At 43.1% G+C, this 25,638-nt stretch overlaps 1 long non-coding RNA gene across 3 annotated transcripts in view; it reads right to left on the minus strand.

Annotated features, from left to right (window-relative positions):
- LOC138471906 (uncharacterized) overlaps window positions 1-25,638 on the minus strand; it is a 124,818-nt gene that overhangs the window by 17,325 nt on the left and 81,855 nt on the right. The window contains exon 5 of one of the 3 annotated variants that reach the window (XR_011268527.1): window positions 3,001-3,099. The exons of the other annotated variants lie outside the window; for them this stretch is intronic. This is a non-coding gene — a long non-coding RNA (uncharacterized lncRNA). The remainder of the gene's footprint in view (window positions 1-3,000; window positions 3,100-25,638) is intronic. 3 annotated transcript variants of the gene reach the window in all.

Below are 25,638 nucleotides of genomic sequence, written 5' to 3' on the forward strand. Positions count from 1 at the left end.
TTTGATCAAGGTACCTATGTCACCTACACGAACCATTACCATTCACCTTATGTATAGGCAACCAGGTCCCATATCCTCCTTTGAGGAAGATAGAACCTTCTCCTCACAGCCACCTCAAAGTCAGAATCTCAAGTGATATTTATGGGAGACCTCAACCTAGGTCTACAAGACCCTAAGGACACCAACGCATCAACCACCGCCAACAGTATCTCTAAGTTAGGCTTTACTCAACCCATCTCCAAACCTACCTACAATAAAATCAGCCTTGATATGGAGTGGACCAGGCGAGTAATTGGAAGTTTGTAAGGTTAGTTGGGTTCTATATTTAAGTTGGTGCTGCCTATGTCTGTGTTTGGTAGCTCCCAAGACTGAAGAGAGCTTGAAACAAAGTACCAAAGAAAAACTCCAAAACACTACTTGACAGGCGCTCAATGATCTTTCTCAAATAAGCTAAGGAATAAATACTTCAGCTAGACAAGACTTACTTACCTAAACCTAACAGGAAACCTATCTTTCAACAAACAACTTTAAACCACAAGAACATTTGAGAAAGATCATTGATCACTATATATATATATATATATATATATATATATATATATATATATATATATATATATATATACCTCCTGAAGAGCCACTATATTTAAAGTGGTGAAACACGTGTAGAGGACAAAAACTTTTTCATTTACTACAGATTTTCTGTAACAATAAGATACAATAAAACAAGTATTGTGGAGCGCCTGTCAAATAGTGTTTGGAGTTTTTCTTTGCTACTTACAATAAGGCAGACTTTTAGATTGAATCACCGACATCAACTGTGACATTAACATCCTCTAAAGCTAAATCTAATACAAAAGAACTATTCAGCATCCTTGGAAAGCTTGAATCCCCCACCACCCCACCATCCCCCACCACCCCACCTGTAACCTGCACCAGATGTTGCAGAAGATATCACATGGTACACCAATATTCAGAAAGCTCTCTCCAACAAAATTGAGCTCCTACAAGCTAAAATAGAGACAAAAAAAACAAATCTGGCCACCAACACCCCCGCCCCTCGTAACTCAAGTACCTTCACCTGATAAAGATAACCTGTTCAAGTTCTCCCCCCTTGCAACCGAGGATGTCGAGGACATAATCATGAGTCTAAAAGCATCTAGATGCTTAGGCGATGCCTTCCCAGCAACAATTATTAAAGCGAGAGCAAAGGATCTTGCGACTTTTATCACAGCATTAATCAATGCATCCTTTGCAACCAGCACAAGACCAACTAACCTGAAGGACGCTTGGGTCCTGCCACTCCTCAAGAAGCCTTCTCTTGACCCCAACAACCCAACAAATTATAGACCTATCACCACTGTGCCCTTCCTCCTTAAAATTCTGGACGGGGCTGCTTACCAACAGAATCAGCATCACCTGGAAAGCAAAAACTTACTAGGGCTCTGTCAATCAGGTTTCTGACCCAGATATGGCACGGAGACAGCCCTGTTCGACCTAGTAACACAAATGGAGATCATAAAAGACAAAGGTAACTTAGCACTCCTCTTGGTACTAGATCTATCAGCGGCCTTTGACTTGGTGGACCACAAAGTCCTATGCAATCACCTCTCATCCGCAGACCATTTCTCAGATGAAGCCATCACCTGTATTCAGTCCTTCTTAAACAATAGGACCACCAGAGTATTTGCTTCTACCACCTCTGCCATACCAGTCCCTGTCTCTTGCCGAGTCCCCCAGGGTTAATGCGTCTCCCCCAAACTCTACAACATTTTCACCAAGCCCCTGTTTGACGACTTAGACCATTTGGGTGTCTCCTACACAAATTGCGCGGATGACAGCCAAATCCTTATCCCGATTTCTGGCAACTACAAAATAGACTCCAAATGCCTTAACGACATTTACGTTATCATCCAATCTTGGATGGCCAAACATGGACTATGCCTTAATGATGACAAGATTGAGCGGCTTCTCGTAGGCACCCAAGCTAGACTCAACAGAATGGACAAACAATTCAATGCTTTCAATATTGAAGGCAATAATACCATGGTTTCCAGAGACGTAAAAACCTTAGGCATCTACATCGATTCTTCCATCTCACTGACAGGACAAATTAAGGTGACTGCCTACACCACTGCATACATGTGCAAGCTAATTAACGTCTGCAGACCATTTCTGACTACAGGCAACTGCCTGACCTTAGCCAGGGCTTTAATCCTATCAAAGTTAGACTATTGTAATGCCCTCTTTCTAGGTACTAACCAATACAACTTAAAAAAGTTACACATTTTCCAGAATAACGCACTGAGATCAGCGACTAACCACCCTTGATCACATCATATCTCAGAGATGAGACATACCGTTCATTGGCTTTCAGTTAACCAAAGAATCAGTCTCAATACTCTATCACTCACCTTCAAATGTCTTAACAATCTAGCACCCAAATACTTGTGTGACAAATTCATACGAAAATCCTCAGATCAACCTCTTAGATTCTCACAATCCAACTGCCTTTTCATTCCTAGGTTCAAGCTCCAAAAGGCAGGAGGCAGTAGTTTCCCGATATTAGCAGCCAAAATGTGGAACTCCTTACCTGCAACCATCAGAGCTGAACCTTCCTTCCACATATTCAGAAATAATGTAAAAACCTGGCTCACACTAAATGAATCACACTGCTATTATCCTGTACATGTTCCTTTACCTGCAAATTGTATTGTATTTTCTGTACACTTTGTCTTACTTTACTTGCAAATCAACCTGTAATTTCTTGTGAATTTCACTGTATGCCTCTTAATTGTATTCTCTCTATGTTAACACCTGGCCGATGTCAATTGTAAATACTTTTTGTGTGCAATTTTAAAATATCTATTCTATATAACTGTAAGTAATGCACCCAGATGCCTAAGGGCTTGGCGCGCTATATACATAAAATACAAATACACACTTGCTGTGTCAACTGATACTTACCTCTTCTATCTGTATTTGTCCACTAACACTTACCTCTGTCATAATATAATGTTTCTTTCCATTATATTGCTATTCTCCACTAAGGCCATGTAGATATTCTTCCCGTTCTCCAAAAATGACAATATATTTCATCTACAAAACATAAATTGACATCATCATGTACATACAAACAATGTTTGAGTTACTTACTCTCATATGTTCTTTCGTGCAGTTCCACTAAAGATTTTTCCATTTTTGTTAGATCAATCTTGGCCATCCACACTCCTTTGGCCTTTCATTAATCATATTTTCTTTTTATTAAAATACACTCAACTATTCAATTGTAGCCAGCGTCATCCATTGTGCTCATTGTTAACAAATCTGGATATCTTATCCACTTGTGCTTTTCGCTGCTTTAATATTCATTCATTCATTTTTTATTTATTTATTTCACTACTGAATTGTCATCAATCTCTTAATTTTGAACTTTTTACTGCTGTGCTTTTATCCTTATCTGTTTATGATTATCTTACATTAATTAGTCCAATTACAAAGCAAACCCTCATGTTTCATATTATAATCCCTTTCATGTGTATACATTTTTATTTTGTTCCCCTATTTGTTTCAATAGACCCATGCCATAAGGGCATGTGGTCCACAGGACATTTGGCACTCTCTCCAAGTCTTCCTGAAAATATACATGAGCGCTACTGCACCGTTTGCTATACGCTGTGAGACTTCCCTTTTCTCTTTCAGTGTGTGATGCTCCTAAAAAACCACCACTTCATCATTTGTTTAGTCTTCAACGTCAGTCAACATAGACCCTTCTTCAAGAGCTATTACTGTCCTCCATGGTCTACTTTCATCATCCATTCCTTATAGCATCGCCATTTCCCCTCGTACTATGGCTGCTTTTAATTCTATAAGGATAGTCTGTCCCCCTCTTTGTCCATAGGTATCTGTGTTCTAAACAAGAATTCTTCAGGTATTGTCGCCATTCTCTTCACTAGGCCAGGTAGTCATGTAATAGAATGCTCACCCCATGATCAGAAAAACCTCTGGCTCCACTGAAACAACTCGCAGAGCCATTTGCCCTGTTAATGCCACTATAAATTCATCTGTGTTTGAATAGTGTATTCCAGGAGTGGAACGCACTATCCCTTGGTCATTAAATAAAATCATCATGTTAAGGTTCGACATCCAATCCTTCCCCAAAATATTTAATTAGTGTGTGTTGCGAATATAACAAGGATCAGTCATGTCAAACTCTCATATAGAGACTGGTAATTCATCAATAAAAAGGAACTCAATTTGTAGCTCGAAAGAACCCTTAATCATTTATGGCAATTCTCACCATTGGATATTTTTTCCTCCTGTGTACATGAACGTGCAGTCCCAGTGTCTACCAATAGAGCAAAGGTTTCGCCTCCTACCATCACATTAACCCTTGGCTCCTCTTGGGGCCTAGTGTCACTGATAATTTTGAGCACATCAAGTCATCCTGTGAGCTGTCCTATTGTGGGTGCATACATACCCCTGTTACTGTGAAAGGATTTACTCCTACCACAGTGACACCTCCTATTCTGGGTGTCAATATCTATCCTGTGTTTTCATATCGCTGAATGTGCATGGGGGCTCATTGCACTTTCTCTAGCTGCTGTACCTGTTACACTCTCAGTGCTTACATCTGATACAATGTCTGATCCTGGGCGAACCCTTCCCTAGCTTGTGAGCTATGTGCTGGAGGATAGCTGTCCCCCCTCTTGACAACTGTCCATATCCTTGACTCCCGCATGTGGGTACAATATGCCCTGTCATCGCATATGTCCAGTACACAGGAGGAGCCCTTCTGACTAGTCCCCCTTGGTTAAATGTCCTTGCGCATTCTGATTATCATTCTGCATATTCTGAAAACCGCCTTGGTTATTCTGCAAACCTCCTCATCCTCTATTTCCCCTTCCTTTGCCTTATGGCACAAACCCATTCACTCCTTGATCCATTTGGCGCTGATTATTCGCTGTGAGGTACCCACTGCTTGCTGTATTCCCAGCACTTCTTCGATTTGTCACTACCGCCGCTTTCATGGCAGATTTTGACAATTTCTTCAGAACTAACTTGACTTCCTCTAGTTTTCTAAATTTTTCTCCTGTTTTTCTCCTGCAACAGCCGACAGTGATGCACTATAGTCAACTGTATCTTAAGTCACAATTTCACTTCCATTCCTACTTTCTTCTTAAGCACCTATGTACCTGCCCAGACAATCCATGACAAAAAATATGATAAAATACTGCCACTGTTTTTCACCTTGGCTCGCACGCTTCAAGAGTTCAGTGCTCCTGAATATAAGCAAGCATATTCTCATCCTCCTTAAAAGGGAAATCTAACTTCTTTTACATCATATTTTTAGCAAAACATAATATCCCTAACTGGTGTCCCTAATATAAAGCGAACAAATCATTCTGTATGTATGTGCGTGTGTTCTTATTACAGTATTGAATTATTTCTTCTGACTACCTGTGTGTGTATGGTGTGCATTGAGCCTGCAATTCATTGATTGCCTGTACTTCCCCAAGATCATGTGTGTATGCATGTATGTGTGCCTTTATCATGTTCGTGTGTGCATGTGTGTGCATGTGTTTATGCATGTGCATGTATGTGTGTGTACACGTGTGTGTGTGTGTGCATGCATGTGTGTATGCATGTGTGTGTGCATGTGTGTATGCAAGTGTGTATGCATGTGCATGTGTATGTGCATGCATGTGTGCATGCATGTGTGTGTATATGTGCATGCATGTATGCATGTGTGTATGCATATGTGTATGCATGTGCATGTGTGCATGCGTGTGTGGGCCTGCATGTGTGTGTACTTGTGTCACTCCCCCTCTTCTTGTAAGCATATCATGACAGAGATTCTAACCTTAATCATCTCTTTTTCTTTCCCCAATAAATCAATTCATCACCTATAATAATAATCCATATCATGCTTCAATAATTGTGGCAAGCCTCCCTCATTCTTTTTTTTATCAGTGCTCAGCCTGCTTGTACTTATCCATAAATACATCTTCATTTAACAAACACTGCAAAACCACTAAATAGTGGACTCCTTATTCCTAGATGTCAGGCCACTCAGGGTGTGTGCTTCTATAAAAAATACTTTTTTGACCTTATCTTTTCTCAATACAATTGTTTAAATATATCATGCCCCTTGACCACATTGGGTGACCTCAGTTCTAGTGCGTTTTGCAAGTGTTTCCCCTCATTACCCACTGCCTCCTCATTCTAAATACGCATTTTTCATTATTACATGCCTTCCCAATATTTTAGGCCAAAAAGGTGGTTTTGTTTCATTTATTCTTACTTGTCCCCTATGTATTCACTGTGCTTAGCTTAATATCATTCATTACTGCATTAATATAATTTTTAACAGTAATGTGAACTCATAATTGCATTTTTACTCTCAGCGCCATGCTTGAGAATGTGTGTGATCTTGGACATATGCTTTTCTTTTCTTTTCTAAATGCCCCTATATAATGTAGTTTATATTATAAAGTGCGGGAAACACTGTCTCGCTCTTGACGCCTGTCTAATCTGCTCTAGCCCTGGTGCTTATGCTTAAATATACAAGCATAACATTTCCATGACTCTGCATTATTATGGTGCATCTCCCATGCCTTCTCTATGTCCCCAATTTACCAATATTCTCATAATTCTGGTCACCCACAGCACTCTCCTATGCTTTCATTTGCAATATGTCTTTCCTTTCTTAGCGCACTAAAAACAGCTTAATATAATATTTTCCCTCTTTTCCTCGGCAGTGCAATTGGCCCATGCATGCCTTATGAACTATACTCTTTCAAAAATGTCCCATCAATCTCCAAGAAAAAATGGCTATCTTGCCCAACATAAAATCAACAAATCAGGGGCGCTCTAGTGTGTGCCCAACAAAGACGGCATTCAACACCAACCCCAACAAATGACCAACCAACCCCCTAAAAATGAGAAATGACTTGTGTGACCCTAAACAGTGACTCAATGGCGTCTCCCCAGCTCTAACATATACAATAACTGTGGAGCAGCCTCCAATTCTAAACAGTATATTCAAAAATACATTTCAACTGCATACAATTTTCCTGTTAAAAATCAACAATTTCTTCAAAATATACATCCTTGCTTGACTAAACTAGCAGGGGGTTAATTACCCCACAATATATTAATCCAAACCAGTGCTTCCCTCAGCACCTGGTTTCAACATTTATGCACTAATGTTAGGAAAAATTGCTATTTCTCAAAGCCTACTAATTTGTCAATTTACGCATCCAAATCACTAACTATGTTCCTTACACATTTATACACATATTAGCTCCATCCTTGCTGATTGTTACTTGCTTCAATCACCTCTTCATGCCTCTTTATATATTTTCTTGTTTACAATGTGAATGCTCATACATATGTTTTCCTAATTTGCCCATGGCTTTGCTAAAAATATTTGTCAACAGCATATTGTTGCTACTCTGTGCAAACTAATTCAGCTGCATTAACTCACAGGACTATCCCTGCTTCTAACTGTAAAACAGCTCTGTTTATTTCCAGCAACCATTATTCAATCCTTTTGGCTGCTTCACTGCTATCTCTAGCTTTGAAAAGACATTTTGTCTGCTCCCGACAGTGCGGATTTGAACATGTTTCACTCGTGTATGTCAGCGCTGGCTTTCTGCCAACTACGCATCGCATACAAAAGTGGTCATATCTCTGTGCAATTTCACTTTTAAAACATGTCATATATCTCATTAGCTTCACTTTTCCAAGAAGGAAAGGAATCTGGTGTCAGTTTTAGTGTCAATTTAATTTAAAACCCCTATTTATCCCTTCTTTGTAACTGAGTATTTCCTTTTCTGAAGCAAGACTAATTTCTCTTACATGTCATTTCTTATCTTTCCTTCGTTTCTATTATATACTTGGCAGATTTCTACCGTGCAAGACTTTTTGGCTTCTGTAGGATGCTATCTGTACAATTATATATAATTTAACCCTCTAGCTGCCTCCACTCACTCGCCTCAAGGAGTTCAAAAATGGTTCCAATTTTGACTTTCATTTTTATTATTTCCTCTGATTTTTTCTCCATAACATTTCAGACATCGCATATGAGCGCGCCCATCAATGGTTTGCTCAAAACTCTGCCTTTTTCCCTCCTTTCTGTCTGTTTCTTGGTTGGTGAAAATCACCTCCCCTAAATAAATAATATAATTTCTTGACTTCATCTCACTTTGTATAACTCATTGTCGTTCTTCAACACCTTAATTTAAAAACAGACACAATAATAGACAGACAGACAAACTAGTCACATTAATCCTCAGCGCTCTTTGCTTTATCTCTGCCCCTAAATATACCCTGATAGGGGTTTGAGTCATTCCCTATCGTAAACCTGTTTATGGGCTGCCTATTTATACCCTGATTGGGGATTGAAATGACTCCTTCTAAACCTGCCTTGAGGTAGGAAGCCGGGCTCACAAAAAGCTAATTGTTTTCTTTTAAACGCTCTTCGCTATATTTTAAACAACCCCCGTTACTTTTCTATGTTACCACAATCCCATTAATATATAAATAACATGTTTGTTTTTCCTTCTTTGACTTTGTCCCCTTTTAATACATACCATAATCCACAGATGTCAAAGTGCGCCATCATATCATGCTGCCAGCCATGGGGAGATTTTCCCTGACAAAATGGAGGCACACTGCAGACTTACCCTGTCACCTTAGGCATCTCCCCATCTCTGTCAGTATACGTCTGGGTTCTTGTCCCTGAAAGATCTTTAGGGTCCCATTGTGTGGTCGCCATATGTAAAGGGTGACCCTCTGCACTTCATCAGTTTTGACATCTGTAGACCCTGGCACTGGAGTCTGGACAAAGTAGGAACAGATGCACAGATGCAATTTCACAGCCATTTTTAATACAGGTTTATAAAGACATTCTGGAAGGCACACATAGCTGCTACAATCAGCTTGCTTTTATAGGCTTTTTTCCAATGATATAATGCTTTAATATAAGCCCTCCTTTCCTCTGATTGGATGACTTATCTGTCACTCACAAAGTCCGCATTAGCTAATTTTGCCAAGCACTGGTTGACTGACACATAGGGCCTCATTCCGGCTTTGGCGGTAGCTATGCCGCTATTGGCTGCATACGGCTCACATTGTGACATGTATGCCATATTAACTCTGTAAGCACTTGTGCATTTTTGTCAGGATACACATGACTCAAAATGTTGTTGTCTGTCTATATTCAGGTGATGATGCAGCAGATGTAGATAAGGAGGAGGAGGAAGAAGAGGTGGTGGTAGATCTGTCCACCAGTGGAGGCTGTGGTTTCCTTCACCTTAAAAACCCACTGGTGCTGCAGGCGATCATCAGTCATCTTCCTGCTTCTTCTGAATCTTCTGACTCTGCAGATTTGCATGCAGAACCAGATGTCGATGACTCACTGAAGGAGAAGGTGAGTGCCGCAATGGCCAGATTGAAAGGGGGCCATTGCATCTACAGCAGTACAGCAGGCTTCACGAGCCCCACATCTGCGGTAGTTGTGGCTGCAAGATCTGCCTCCCATGAGTTGGTGTCAGATTCTGAGGCTGATGTCCAACACAGGGTTGCAGACCTGCAGCCAGTGACAGGGGCCATGCAGCAGCAGGCCTGGTCACTTGCATCACACATCTGTCGGCCCGCAAACATGGTGGATTATGGTGGACTGCGCATGCTAGAGAGACAGTGTGGGAGCAGCCTATCTTCAGACCAAGAATACCGATGCACGAAGAGGAGGGACAAATATTTCCCTTAACGATAAAATCTGCCGCAGTACAAGGAAAAGTGGTATTGGTTGAAGGATATGACGATGAAGGCAGACAATGGGGTGCGATTATTGCCATTGAAGAAGGGTATCAAGTGACTGACGTCACCGATGACGATCTGTTCGAAGAACACCCTGACTTAGAAGAGACAAGAGTGGAAGTGAGTCTCATATTCTGGGTCAAAATGATCAGGAGGGACGTACCACAGAGAATGATGTTGGCACTAATACGTCCAGAATACTTTGATAATGACATGGCCCAAGTGCCTGCCATAGTATGGACTACAGGGCCCTATGATGTAGGTCTCCTGAAAGTGGCGGGTGAAGTGAAAATCAAATTAAAACCAGGAGCAATTTTACCACGAGCACGGCAATATCCTATGTCCACAGAGGCAGATGAAGGAATCGTGAAGACAATCTCCGCCATGATGGAGCACGGCATCACGTCAGAATCACCTTGCAACACAGTTATTTACCCTGTCAAAAAATCAAAGGGAGGGTCTTGGCGTTTAATCCAAGATTTACGAGCATTAAACAATATTGTTGAAGCCGAGTTCCCTCTAGTCCTGAACCCCTCCACAATTCTGTGCAACATACCCACCGAGGCAAAATATTTCACGGTGACCGATTTGAAAAATGCGTTCTTCTCAATCCCGTTGCACCATGACTCACAAGACTTGACATCATTTACTTTCAGACAAATGCGCCTGAAAAGTATGAGGTTGCCACAGGGGTACTGTGAGTCCCCGTCTACTTTTAATAGAGTCCTGCAAATGGACCTAGGCAATATTGCGGTGGACAGTGTTGTTTTGCAATATGTAGATGTTATCCTGATCTGCAGCACCACCGAAGAGCAATGCAGGCGCGATTCTGTCCAACTATTGACTATACTGGCCGAGAAGGGATACAAGGTTGACAAGGAAAAGTTGCAGTACTGCCAACAGGAGGTGTTGTACATAGGGCAACTGATCTCACATGAGGGAAAGAAGGTAACCCCAGAAAGGACTGAAGCCATCATGAACACGGCCAAACCGCGCAAAATGAAACAAATGCAAAGCTTCTTAGGCCTGTGCAATTATGTCCGAGCATGGTTCTTTGACTACAGCTCGTATACCAAGCCCTTGCTACAGGCCCTTAAAAAGGCCCAGGCAACAAGAGAAGAAATTGAATGGAATGAAGCAATGGAGAAGGGGTTTACAGAACTCAAGGGGGCAATTTGTAAGGCCCCAGTTCTTGGGATTGCTAATTATGCAGAGGAATTCTATCTGTTCTCTCATACTGATGGTCATTTTATGACGGCATTGCTCGCACAACGAACCTCGCTTGGGTACAAGCCCCAAGCATATTACAGCGGGAATCTGGACACGGTAATGAAGGGCCACTTCACATGCAAACAAAATCTATCCGCTGCCGCGTTCGCCATAGAGAAGGCGTCATCCATTGAGATGGGGTGCTCCATGACATTGTATGTTGAGCACTCACTATTCGCTATACTAGAGAAGCCAAAGGGCACTTTGACGTCACAGAGAACATCCGCCAATGAGGTGATTATCTCCAACCCATCGATCAAAATAGTGCGATGTAAAACTGTGAACCCTGCTACGTTCATAGCTGAGCCAGTCACTGAGGGAGAACCTGTGCACGACTGTGCGAACTATGAGGAATTCTATGATGGGATCCCCAGGGTAAAGGAAAATGCCCTGGCAAGTGGAGAGATCGCCTTTATTGACGGGTCTTCGAGAATTGACCAAGAAGATGGACAAAGGTATACAGGCGTGGCCGTGGTAAAACACATAGCGAATGGAGAGTTTCAAGTACCCGTTAGTGCACGAATACCATCTCACTAGTCAGCACAAGCTGCAGAACTATTGGCATTGATACTCGCCATTGAGAATTATGCAGACCAGGAAGTAACGGTGCAAAGTGACTCCGACTATGTGACGTCTACAGTTCACGCAGGACTAGCACGCTGGAAAAGGAGGGGCTACCTCCGAGCAGACGGCACGCCAGTGCAACACGCAGCCTTATTGGACAGGCTGATAAAAGCACTACAGCTCCCAGTGGGCATAGTGGTCGTGAAATTCACCGCTCATACCAAGGGGACAGATGTCGTGTCACGTGGAAACTATGAAGCGGACACGGAAGCCAAACGCATGGCATCCAAGAATGAAACAATCATGGCCGTGGAGGTGGCACGTACCCATGAAAGAATGATGGTAGCACGAGCCACTCCAGAGGCCTATAGCAATATGGGGCAGACACAGCTAATCTCTGCCAGCAATTCACGTCTGGGCACACATTAAAAGTAGTGAGAGGAATCATCCCCAGACCAAATGGACCTTTCCAGCACCTGCATATCGATTATGTCGATATGATCCAGGTGTGTAATGGATACAGGTATTTAATTGTGGTGGTGTGTCCCTTTTCAAGATGGGTAGAAGCAGGTTCCTGTACACACCCCGATGCAACCTCTGCCGCAAAGTTCCTGGTGAGGGAAGTGTTCCCTAGATGGGGGGTGTGCGAGGTAATGAGATCAGATAATGGGGCCCATTTTGTAAATTCAGTTTTCAAACAGATCAGCTTGTTGCTTGGTATAAAGCACAAGTTCTCGTCGGCGTATCATCCTGAGGGGAATGGGATATGTGAACAAATCAACGGCTTGCTTAAGGAAAGGATAGCCAAGTTGAAGCTCACATTAAGGAAGGGATGGTTGCACCGTTAACCACTGGCATTGTATGCTCTTCGGAACCAGCCAGGCTCTGACCATCATCTCACGCCGCACGAAATAGTTACTGGTAGAAGGATGAGGACCCCTCTTTCGCCCCGAGACAGAGCAAGATGTGATGCCCAGCCAACTAGGGAGGTACTAGGAGAAGAGATGAAAGCCTATCTGAACTGTTTGACATCCAGCACCTTTGTCATTTCAGGCCAGCTGCAGCGACGGTGGAAAGGGGACAGCACAGCACAAGCCACAACAGATAGTGCTGATGCAGGCACAGCTCACAGCCATTGTGCGCCCCTCGTCTTCCCTGGAGACAGCGCCCTCGTAAGAAACTTTACCAGAAAAAGGTGGGATGAGCCAAGGTTTAATGGCCCTTTTATCGTAGAGGACTGCACCCCGTCCGCTGTCAAGCTCAAGGGCAGGGAAGCCTGGATCTTCCAAAATGACATTAACCCCTTTGTAGGAGAGAGCCCTCCTGCTGCACCTAACTCTGAAGAATCTACAGACAAAGGAGAAGAACCTCAGCACGTGCAGACAAGATCCATGACGAGGAAGGAGGACGCATGATCAGCAAAATAAAGGCAAAAGAACGCTGGGTGAATTGTGGCTTTTAAAACAAGACATTTCCTCAAAACCAGAGAAAGAGATAAAGGACAAAAAACAGCCAATCTGTGCATCCTTGTTGTAGGGTAAAGAGAAGCACATCCAAAAGCCACAACAACAGTGGCAAAATGAACATTTTAAAATCACGTCACGCCCAAGTAGTACAAGGAATCAAGACTCTGATAGACCGCCAATAAAATATTCTCTGAGAGCATAACCCAGTATCCTGAAGCAACCAGTATCAAGACTTTCTTTACATACCTAAAGTTACCCCCCAGCAGAAGCCTCAAGTGGGATGTACTCACATACTTTCAATTGGTGGTGCTATCATATCCGTCACTCATAGGAAGAGAAACAAGTGTCACAGAATTCGTTCAAGATCCAGATAACAAGAAGGTAATCTGGCAAATGCTGACTGTCATCACAGAAGCTTTCACTGAGCTGCCTCAATACAGTGAAAAGGGCAAATGATCCCACCTCAAGTGATCATCGATGAACTGACCTATACCATATTTTTCCGAATCATAGAGGAGTGCTCGGGAGAACCACAGATACACTAACCTTTATCACAGATCCAAGAAACAATGAATTTCTCAACCAACTATGGTACAAATTAAATTACTTGGTTGCAACCCACGCAGCAGGAAAGTGTAAAGCTTGTTCACGTCAAAAGAAGGGCTTGTGATCGGGCCCCAGCAACACAAGGCAGATGTCTCTGTCTCCTGCGGATACGCAGCTTGCACACAATGTTATGCTCAGACTAGTCATGGACTATCCAGAAATGGTGGGAAGGCCTGCTGATGTTGACGTTGTCACCTTCCTAAGAGATCCAGTCAATTTCCTACACATGAGGACCCTTCTCCATGGTATCATGCTCCAAGTGGAGCTGTCCAATTTCCAGCGAGAATTCCTAAGGAGTTTCCAGTGAGACTGTTCACCGAGAGACAGATCGAGGAAAGTGCAAGACTGCTCACGCTGCAAGAAAGGCCTGTGATCTAGAGGCTAGAGAATCAGAGCAAATGTCATTAACATCAGAAGACAGCCAATACGCATATTGTGTTTTCTTTCACCTCATTGAAAACTTTCCAGAACTAGTGGACAGAGCCAACAACATCGATGTGCCCACTTTTCTCAGTGATCCAGCAAAAAACGCGCAACTAAACAGGCTCCTGAGGGCTATTGCAGCACAACTAAGCAGCAACTATGGACATCCACTGCTGAGGAGAGCCTTAGAAGGGGGAAATCCAAAATAGAATTTTGTCATCATCATTTCACTGTGGAGCAGATAGAGAAAAGAGACACTGTTCTTCAACTTGTCGCCGAGAGACCAAATGAAAGGAGCAGACACAAGAACTTCGACATCTTATTTTTCCTTTTCTGCATCCTTCCCATTTTTCCTATTTTTTCATATAGTTACTTCTGTTTTTATTTTTGTCCCTGTTGGTGCAACATCTTATTTGTGCGATTTTTGCCACACGTTCACTTTTATTTATTTATTTATTTTTATTTTTTCAAGCATCCTATTTTTTGCGTAATTTGTAGCAGTCTCTTCAGTTTCTTCTTTCGCATTGAACTGTCACCAGCATGTCCTCAGGACCAAGGCAAATTCGAGGCATCCACTGGGACCTCACCTATTTTAGATACGCGTGAATAAATGTGATGTATCAGAACTGCTAGCCTAACCCTTTTCCGTAGTTTAGCACAGGAATTGTACTGAGGACCCAGAGACTACCGTCGTCACTCACGTGAGGGGGGACATTTGGAGAAGCACTCGTCCCTCTAATAGTAACAAACTCTCGAAATACGAGACCAGAGCAAAAGAAGGAATAAATAACTGACTACGAACTCATTAAAAATGGGGGCCCAGAACAGTAACTTGGTTTTACCCCCAACAGAAAGGTGCCCCCGCTTTCCTAGGAGAAAATGCTGCCAGATGTCTTACAAATCTATCATGTGTATATGTTTGGTGATCATCATTGTCTTGCTGTCATTAAAAATCAGAACTGCTTTCTTTATTGGTGCACGTAGTGTCCCACTATCAGCACGCCCACAGGATAATGAACGTTAGAACCCCACAAAAGCAGACAGACCCTATATAGTGATTCCAGTCCCAAGAAAAGCTAATGATGAAGCAAATGATTTAAAATTGAATGTAATTAGCAGTGATACGTATACACTTGAGGTAATGAATGGGGGAAAAAGCTGGACACAGGGTCAGCACGGAATGAATGAAAACGTTGCACTGTCCACTGCACGCACCCACACACAGGATGCACACAGACAAGGGCAAGTGTCAATGGCTGCAAGGCCTCCAACGAAGGCAGCAGAGAAGGAGAGACTGCCTGTCGAAAATTCAATTCCAGGGAATAGTGGAGATAACCAAGAAAAGCCAGGTGAATTACCAAAGATGGAGGAAATAGCAAAATCCCTCAAAAGAACAGAAGTGGCCACGAAAGAACTCACAGAGAAGACACACATGATAATAGATTATTTATTCCCATTCATAGTCCAAGCAAAGAAACTACACGAGGAGCTGAAAAATAGAACTATCGAAACTATAACAGCAAGCACACCTGCTCCAACGCAAGGAACAAGCCGCAGGCCTACAACACAGCCACAAGTTGGGAGGTTGGTGAACCAATGGTGGTTACGGGAAGTGTATGGCAGACTGCAAAAGGGAAGGAAAGGAAGCACAAATCCTCCTCCTACCACAGCGATGCAGTCGAGGCAGCCTGCTCCATCGAGAGACCCGAAGTGGAAAAGCAGCACAGATGCATTCAGAGACGTGGTCATAGCAAACTACAGAAGAACGCTGAGAATCAGGGAAGCCCTCATGAAGATAACAATGAACTTAATGACTACCTGGACAGCACAGCCCATCTCGGAAACAACATATGGTACCAGCACATGAAAGAAGTAGGGTGAAGGCAGTCGAAAGGTGAATGCTTCGTCTGTACTCTACTACCATACAGCATGGGAAAATCCAAGATCTTCGTGGCTGTAGAAATTGATGTCTCTACAGCACACTGTATGTCACACGTAGCAATGTGTAACACCAGAGGCCAATTTATGGGAAGAGACGCCTCGTTGATATGGGCCAACGAAAAGGATTACCCGGATGAAGAAGGCTACGTCCAGGACATTAAAACAAGAAACCGAGCGCACACCAGAAATCATGTGATCAGGTACGGGAACCCTGGCGTCAAAGGTTCAGGGATAAGATGGGAAGTCAACCCGAGACTGAACGTTCGAGGGAAGACTGCAGAAGAGGCTCAAATCTGGAAGAACAGAGGCCAAATGCAGATCTGGGGGTCAGTGGTCTCCCCAGACAGATGGGAAGACGGAGTAGTAATCTGCCAAGCATGGATGGTCCTTGGAGCCTGCAAGGAAGCAAAAGAGAATTCACAGAGGTTATGCAAACCTCTGTGGCCAAAGCTAGTAAAGTTACTAACATGGGTCGAAGATAGAGGGGGACCCCTGCAGATAGTGCCACTGGAGAGCCCAAAACTATGCTTCAGAAACAATTGCACAAGGAAGATGGGAGAGAATCAAAACTGCTGACGAATCTTTGAAGCTCTGGGAATGACCCAAAGAACCGCAGTTATTATGGACCATTAATGGGTGTGTGGCTCCAATGCATACATAAGGCTGCCGAAAAACTGGGGAAGCATATGCACCCTAGTGAACATCCACGTTCCCGCACTAGTGATCCCTAAGAATGACCTAAAGTTGGGCAGTTTCCCGAAAGCAGATGCTCATCTAAGAAGAAGAAGATCTGTGGAACTGGTATCCAGGATGAAGAGGGAAAATGACTTTTCTCCCAAATCAGAAGAGGCATTCCATGCAATCCCGTACAAACATAGGCTATTAAGCCTCACCTCAACAGTATTCACAACACTACTCCTGCCCCACATCCAAGTGGGAGTGAATGCTAAATGGTTGCAGATAACCAGATGGGAGTTATTGCAGACCATCAATACCACTATAAAAGGATTCAACACAATCAAAGAAGAGTTGAGAGGAATCAGACTGATGACCCTCCAAAACAGATATGTGCTTGACATGATCACTGCAATGGATGGAGGTGTTTGTGCAAAAATCGGAGAATCATGTTGCACATTTGTACCATCACATGATGAAGAAAACGGAACCCTAACAGAGGCCATAGGCATGTTGACAACTCTAAAAAACCAGATGATCGATGAAACTGATGAGGTGGACGATGGCAGCTGGTTTGGGAACCTATTCTCATGGGTCCCGCAATGGATGGCTGATATATTCAAGTTCCTGGGAGCCCTACTAGCCATGGTACTGCTAGGATTCTGCGTTATCCAGATAATCATCACACAATGCCAGAAAACTGCAAAGAAAGCCATTGGGATGAAAATTATGGTCGATGTCGAGCCAGGCTGGAAGCCAAGAGACCTGACAGATGAAGAAATCATGGACTTTGTGAAGGCCAGCGAATTTGTACCAGAAGGAACGAAGTTCACATATCCTAAAAAGCGAAGAAGGTATGAAGGAAAGTGGATCTACTGCAGTTCAAAAGGACAGTGCCAGCTTATGACCTGGAACAATATGAACATGTCAAAACAGCAGAAAGTTTGAAAGGCGTGATAAAAATATGGACTCCAAAGACGCACTTGTTCACGCCTTCATGTACCAATCCTGAAGATGATGAACAAAACACTGAAGAATCAAAAGAAATAGAGGAGAAGAATGAAGCAGAAGTGGTCAATAAACCGACCAGAGGTGGGAGTGTAAAGGAGGCCCCAGACATGACCTGCACCCCTGCCCCTCATTTCGAACTACCAAGAGGGTACTCACCAAGGTATGTGACGTATGAGGAGCAAATGAACCGACAGAGAGCCGCACTGGGACTCTGCCCTGTGTACATAAGAAGATCCGTACCGGTTGAAGCAACCATAACTCGACAACCCTGGGCAGCACAATACCCTATCAGACAGCCATACCAGCCGCTGATACGAAATGAGGAATACCTACACACGGTCCACGAAGAGACCCCAAAAGCCGTAATGGAAGGCCAGTGGAAATGACACAAGGGCCTGAACAGATTCATGGAAGAGCAAAAGTGGCCATTGAAGACAAGCACGCCAGTGCAAGTAGCTACGAAAATAAATATAATGTACGCAGAAAAAGACAATGTTAAAACGTAAGGAAATGGTGCTTCAAGACAAGATGGAAGCAACCGTCCTGTTAAAAGTGTGTAAATAGGCATTAAACGCAAGATGCTAAGAAATCGATAGTGCTTGCAATGCTCAGTAGAAGATAGAGCGGCAAGCGCCAATCATATATCTACCTCAATAAGGCACATTATACAAGTACGACTCCATTTTGTAAAAGCAGAAAGGTATCCAGGTGGCCAGAGGCCTGACATGCCAAGTTTCGAAACCCAGTCAAAAGCAGGAGAATGAGCGGAATCGAAACTCAGAAAAGAGCGACTCATGCTTAGGAAATCGAGGTCAACCAGAGAAGGGGAGGAGAGCATGAGCTCACAAGACTCCAACGACAGAGCATACCAGCCTGTCCGTGAAGGTCAAGATAAGAGAGGCCCATGCAGGTGGCTAGGCTGACACAAAATTAAATGCACAAAAGGCTAGAAACTGAAGCAGATTCACGGTTAACCAACATGTGACCAGCCAGCGCGAAGAGGTACCACCGCCTGATGTCATCCAGAACCCGATGATGCCATAACTTTTCCTGATAAGAGGCTACAGTTCCGAGGCCATACCCAGCCAACTAATTGACACATAGCCCTAAAACACTGATTGATGGAAAAGAGGAAGGGTGAATCTTGGGGCACTAGGCACCTGGGTGTCTATTCTGCATGCTGCTAATTAAAGTGGAGATTTATGTTTAGGGGTGTAATTTACCCAATCCATGTAATCCAGGGTCCTATAGACTCTGTAACCAATGAGACGTACTTGTAGTGATGTCAATCACGTGTGATGTAGCGGGATGGGCGTAGATGCCTACCCGATAAGAGTTATCCAATCCACATGCTTTATTTCTATATACAGATATAGCACCTATACTTAAGTTACCTTTCCTCACCAATTATATTGCATGATGATTTTTTATAGAAATTAGACGTCAGTGATGACGATATCCGCCTATAAGAATTGCTGTTCTACCAAAGTTTGGGGAAGTCGGAGCGAGACCGGTGATCGCACTACAGCTGATTCCCAGCTGTTTCCCTGTTTGATGTATGTATCATTAAACGGACTTCCCTTTCCCAAACTACTGAGTCCTCGTTATTGAGTCGTGTCGGAGTAAGTGAATCCTGCACCCCCTGTCCTCACATGGTGCGGCTATCTTGTCTTACAAGTTCTAGAGGGTGAGTGCTGACCTATGGGCCCATCAGTGATTTCCTCCCCTCCTGGACACTCTCTGTTAACTCTACTTTGCTCAGAACCAACTCAACACTCTACCCATCTAAATCATCTCTTCTCCTCGACGCCACCTCTCTTGTCACTCCACGGTTTATAGTCATAATGTTGAAAAAAAATGTCGACAAACAAAAATGTCGAAAAAAAATGTCGAAAACAATAATGTCGACATCCTATACATATAATGTAAAAAGTCATTTTTTAGAAAAACAAATGTCGACAAAAAAATGTCAATTAGCACTATCAACACCTCACCCAACACCACCCAACACCCCCCTGACACCCTCCCCCCACCACACTCTCACCCCTCATTCTCAACACATAGTAATTATTTATTTATTTATTTATTTATTTATTTATTCAATAATTAAATAAATAAAAAGAGTATCATTTACTATGGGGGTGTCCCCCCCAACCCCCCTCACCCAACACCCCCTGCCACCCCCCACACCCCCACCACCCTCTCACCCCTCATACTCAACACATTTTAGTTATATATATATATAATTATTTATTTTTTTATACAATAGAAAATTTCGAAAAAATATTGAAAAAATGTCGACATTATTGTTTGTCGACATTATTTTTTTCGACATTTATTTTTCGAAATTTTGACTGTCGACATTTTTACTGTCGAAATTATGACTGCCCACCTCACTCCACTACTCCTTCTATTCACAAAACCTACTCCAACCCTAACTTTCAATGTACATACTCTTCCCGCATCCACCCTCAGCACCTCTCTATTTCTCAGACTCAATGTTGCGACGCTTCTTCATCCCAATCTCTTTCTACTGCTCTTTGGAATGCAGAGTCGGTCTGCAATTAAACCTCCTTTACCTCCGACTTCTTCCTTTCTCCTTCTCCTTCCTCTGACCTCATTACCCTTACTGAAACCTGGATCTCTCCCTCTGAGTCTGCAACCCTTGCTGCCCTTCATGACCCTGCCTACATCTTCACTCACTCTCCCCGCTCCACTAGCAGCAGGGGTTACATAGAACTGTTTTCGTCCTCCAAACTTCGGATCTCTCCTACTCCTCTTTCTCCTGCTAATTCACCCTAATTTGAATCCACTATCTGCACAATTGCTGCCCCCTATGGCATACATATCATCTCTCTCGAACGGAGGTCAATTCTTCGACCACATCTAATTGACACTCTCCCTCCCGATCGCCACCTCATTGTTATTGTACTTAATAACTCACTCTCTTCTGTCCACTCTATGCCCACCCATTCAAATGGAAACTCCCTCAACCTTATTCTCATTTCCTCTCAACTCTGTGCATATCCCCACCAAGCCTTCTCCCTCCGATCACTCTATCGTCTTTACCTCAATCTCCACTTCTGATTCTTTCTCACTCTCTCCTCATATTACAACTATTATTAAGCGCCAGTTTTCCTCTTCCAAACTCCCTGACTACCTATCCGACCTACGCCACTTTCTCTCCTCCTATGTTGAAGTCACCTTTTGCATCCACTGAAGAAGCCTTCCCTAACTTTGACACTGCTCTTTAGGATCCCTTTTCCTCTCACTACCCTCTTACTACACTCACTCCCAAATCCTCCCCTCCACGGCCTGGATCAGTGATGTCATCAATGACATTTGTGATATCATCTTTGATGTCCTGGGTGTTAGTCTTAGCAGTGCACGGTGGTGGCGCGAGTTTTGGTTGCTTAGCCTACCATAACTGGTGAATTTCAGGGGTTTTTCGATTTTACTTGTAACCATAACGTCCCTTTAACAATGTTTTTTCACTGAATTTCATAAGTTTTTAGTAGCTTAACTTAACCATAACATCACTTAAACACATTTTGTTCACTGAATTTAGATATGATGAATTTCATAGGTTTTTACTAGATAACCCTTAGTTTATATAAATATACCATACAACATACTGAACCCCCTGTCCCATGCTATTGGCTGAAATGTCCGTGGACCAGGAAAATGCCCGCCGACGGACTCGGTCAACAGCAACACTGTCAAGAAGCTCAGGGAGTATCTTAAATTGTTGTATCATACAGCAAACACACTGAACATGTTCAAAGAGCAGCATATAAATAAATTACATTAAAAAATAAATAAGAAGTACAAACTGTATATGTAAGACACCAACAGTCCAATTACATAGCATATGAAACATAATGGAACATACCAAAAGAAAATAACATATGCCTTCAGCAGAATTACCTCACTGATACTTTATACAGACACTGTACAACAAATATCAACACCACACATACAAAGCAATAACGGAAAACTGAAAAACAAACTGGTAAGTACACCACATCAATTCCCATAGTTATAAACATTCTTTAGTAGGATACACTAAAAAATAATGTCTCTTTTTTTTTACACAGAAATGGCTAGCACTCTGGAGTGGCTTGAAGAAAATGTTCCCTGGGATGAAATAAGTGAAAACATTGATACTAATGATAGACACTGCAGTTTTCAAAGTAAGCCAATTAATACACATTATTTTATATGTACCTAACACATTTTTTTCTTTAACAGAACATACAGAAAATAAGAATAATACTGAAACAGTACGTTATGTACTAATGGAACAACAAACAGACGCTATGGAAATTCATCTACAGCGATTAGAACAAAGAATGGATCAATTAATGACCAATTTCATTATTTTGAAGAAGTTTGTAGAAAACCATATCATGGAGAAAAGAAAATATCACTGTCCCACATGCACCTGTACCCCTTCTCCACGTCCCAGTCAACCATCCCCAAAAAATCCCCATCACCAAAAACGTTATGATGAGACCTCAAACCCTTCCTCCCCTACCATCCAACATGTACAAAAAAGGCCATTAGGGTGTCCACGGACGGCGCGGCTGTCCGGGATGCCCGCAATGAACAAAAAGGGGAGTGTCCTAAGGACACATAATCTGTCCACCTGGTCTGTAATTCATCAAAATGGGGTTTCCTAAGAACACCCCCCGTTCGTATTGTTCGCAATCAAAGTGGAGGTGCCCTTAGAACACATAACCCACCTGCAAAGGTGTGACGCACCTTTAATTAGTTCAGGGACCCAAACCCTGTCCGGCCGACACTTGTGCGCATGCGCATCCCACCCTCGGGTCCTACAAACATCACGACTGTCTGTAACTGTCCGTCATGTGTGTCACACTTTTAATTAGTTCGGGGACCCAAACCCTGTCCATAGAACACCCGTGGACATGCGTACAACCGACCCCGCGCATTTGGTGTCCTACGGACAGCCGCCCCATTCGCGAACGTTTCTGTGACGTCATCATGCGACCGCACCCACGCTGAGCGCAGCGTCCTTGTCTGCGGACACTGTTCGGGCCCCTGGACACTAAAAAAACACTTCTTTGAGCAATCCAAGATGTTTTTCAATGAAACCGCACCCTTGTAGAGGTCCCAGACAATGCCCCTACTGATCTGGATACTTTTTTGAACTTTCTGAGCCCTTTTTCATGTTCGAATTGTCCACAGTCGGCGGCGCGGCTGTCCGCGGAATGCTAGCTAGCACCCCAATAAAAAGCCACACACCAGAGTTGCTTCTCATTATGCTTTTTGAATTTCCAAGACAGATCACTGCTTTTCTTTGGCATTCACTGGCATTGGCTGTCATTCCTGTATTCACAGCTATTCCTAATAGCTCAACAGGACAATTGGTGCAGGTTGCTGTTGTGTTCCTGCTGTTTCTGTTTCCTGGTTCTTGATAACCTTCCTGCTGGCATCCCAGGCGGCTCCTGCTGCTACTGCCTCTGCTTCAGCACCACCCCCACCCCCTCCACTGCTACCACCTTCCCAAGGGCCTAGAGAGGGGAACAGGCATGAAGATGCAGCAAGTGATGAAGAAGATGATGAGGTTGAAGTAGTAGAAGTCCCTAGTACTCGCAGCCGCCGTGGATCTTAGGTGTGGAGGCTGTTTACCACTTTTGAAGGGGTACCCAAAGCTTGTGCACACAAGGTGCACTGCACTGAGTGGCAGATGGAGCTCAGTCATGGTAAACCGGGTTTGTACAGTTACAGGACTACCTCCATGTGGCAACAGCTTACATCGTTCCACACTGGGGCAATTTGGAAGGTCGTCCCCTACGATAAAAGTAGTAGGTTGAGTTCCTCTACAGCAAGCTCCATTTCTGCTCATGTCACCACAAGAAACACTCCTGTGGGGCAGCGCATCTCTGAACCAGCCTTGCAGCCCATACGTGCTGCAGAAGACCCTTACCTTTCGACGATCACTGTATTGTGTATGTACTGCAACACTGTACTCTGCATGGGGGAACAATTTCGGAGTGCTTTCAAGGCTTCGGTCCGGGAGCATGAGAAAAAGTGCCCCTGTGAGTCTCACCCAACATCTTCCTCTCTCCACCTGCCCTTTCTTATCGCAGTGGTTGGTGCCCCTTCCTTACCCTCCCCTTCCTTCCTTTCCTTGTGTGTCTTGTTAAAAAAACCAAAAGAAAAATACTAAACAACAAAAAACCAAAAAAGAAGGCTCTTTTCAGAGCCGCCTTTCACAGTTTAAAAATAGAAGTGCCAATGAAATGCTGCAGGTCCCTGTACATTTTTAAAAGTCAGCGGACAGTCCGTGGACATTCACATTTTTGGGGTACTGCGCTATCAAAACCATTGCACTGTTCTCCGGGATGAAGTGGTAGTTCTGAAAAGAGCCCTTTTGTGGTGTTTTTTGTGTTTTGAAAACTTCAAGTGGTCAACACCTACTGGAAAAAGGATTGCTATAATAATATGGGTCGCAATGCATTTTCTATATTTCGCAGAAAAATCTGATTCCATGCTTGAGTAAGATGTACTTCATCTCTGCGAAAAATGTGTGTGCTAAACATAATATTTTCATTGTGAAAAGAAGACATACCAACATCTCTCAAAAAAGCGCAAACAGCCCTGTTTACATTGCGCCTCCCTTCCTCCATTTGTGGAACAGATGATGAAGAACACAGCCACATTTGTCTCTACGCAATACAAGAAAAACTTACCTGGGAGTTTGGAAACATGTCCATGACTTTCCAAGTCCTTCTGTCATTGCAAATTGCAACGAGATTCCAGAGACATGTCCTAAACTGTTCCCTCCACAATGAATAATAATAATGTCTGGATGAAAGTGTGTCATCAAAGTGGCACAAAGAGGAACCAAATCTAGCCACTTTATTCTGCGCACTCTATTCCAGTGCACAATCACATGAGGGAATCCAAGTCTGCAGCCACTCCACAGCGATCTGCATACAGCTCCAACCAATGTATCCATGAGTCCCCCAAAATCCAGACAATCTGCCTTCTGAAGGACACAGCCATAGCTATCTGCTCTCCTCTGAGGAAACAGATTTTCTGACAAAGTCTCTCCTTACACATTACACCCAGTAAACCTTACTGACCAATCCCTTGAACTGCACAGTCTCATGTGCATGCCTCTCAGCCTCAAAATCCCTGTAACACCCACGATCCGCGGACAGCCGAGGTGTCCAAGGACAGATCGAGAAATCTGAGAGTGGGGAATGGAAATTTAAATAGTGTACCCCACTTCCCCTTTGAGGGAGGCTCTGAAAAGAGCCTTTTTTTAAAGTGCTTATAAAAAGCAACTTTCCTTTTGTTATTTTTTTCACTTGTTTTCTTCCTGATGTCTTCACATTATCCTCTGTAAAACATTCCTTATATTTTGAAATAACATAGCATTTCCCAATATGGATAAAGAAATGCCATCTGCTTTGAAATAGTCACCATTAACAAAATCAATGTTGTCATTGTTACAAGACAACATCCCGCTTCTAAACAAGAAAGAAAACATCCCTCTGTTGACCAAACACCTTGCACCGTTTTGCTGTGGACAAAAAACATTACAATTCTCCCATACTACCCTAGGCAACATTTCAGAAAAAATCACTTTGGCATTTGGAACAACCACCATCACTGCCTGAACCAAGTTTTCAAGAGCACTCAACAAACTAGGAACACTGATGTATCCCGAATTGACAGCACCCCAATGCAGTACCACTACATCTGGACTGTTCCACATGGAGAAACTCTTACAAGCACCAACCACTGCCTGCATATTGGAACCAGGCACAGTTGACCAGAAAACCTACACTCCTTCGAAACCAAAACTGGCAGCCTTATGTTT

The sequence above is a fragment of the Ambystoma mexicanum genome, chromosome 8 (genome assembly GCF_040938575.1).
Source record: "Ambystoma mexicanum isolate Mex_15411 chromosome 8, UKY_AmexF1_1, whole genome shotgun sequence".
In the NCBI taxonomy this organism is placed as follows: Eukaryota; Metazoa; Chordata; class Amphibia; order Caudata; family Ambystomatidae; genus Ambystoma; species Ambystoma mexicanum.